The sequence below is a fragment of the Chiloscyllium plagiosum genome, chromosome 48 (assembly GCF_004010195.1).
Source record: "Chiloscyllium plagiosum isolate BGI_BamShark_2017 chromosome 48, ASM401019v2, whole genome shotgun sequence".
In the NCBI taxonomy this organism is placed as follows: Eukaryota; Metazoa; Chordata; class Chondrichthyes; order Orectolobiformes; family Hemiscylliidae; genus Chiloscyllium; species Chiloscyllium plagiosum.
In genome coordinates this window covers 2,222,238-2,222,466 of record NC_057757.1, presented here as the reverse complement: position 1 = coordinate 2,222,466, position 229 = coordinate 2,222,238, and positions in this window count along the sequence as shown.

Sequence of the window (229 nt, the reverse complement as noted above, 5' to 3'; positions counted from 1 at the left end):
ACGGGCAATTTAGCATGGCCAATTCACCTGACCCGCACATCTTTGGACTGCGGGAGGAAACCGGAGCACCCGGAGGAAACCCATGCAGACACGGGGAGAACGTGCAAACTCCACACAGTCAGTCGCCTGAGGCGGGAATTGAACCCAGGTCTCTGGCGCTGTGAGGCAGCAGTGCTAACCACTGTGCCACCGTGCTGCCCTTTAAAAGGCTGCAGTTAAAGAACAAAGC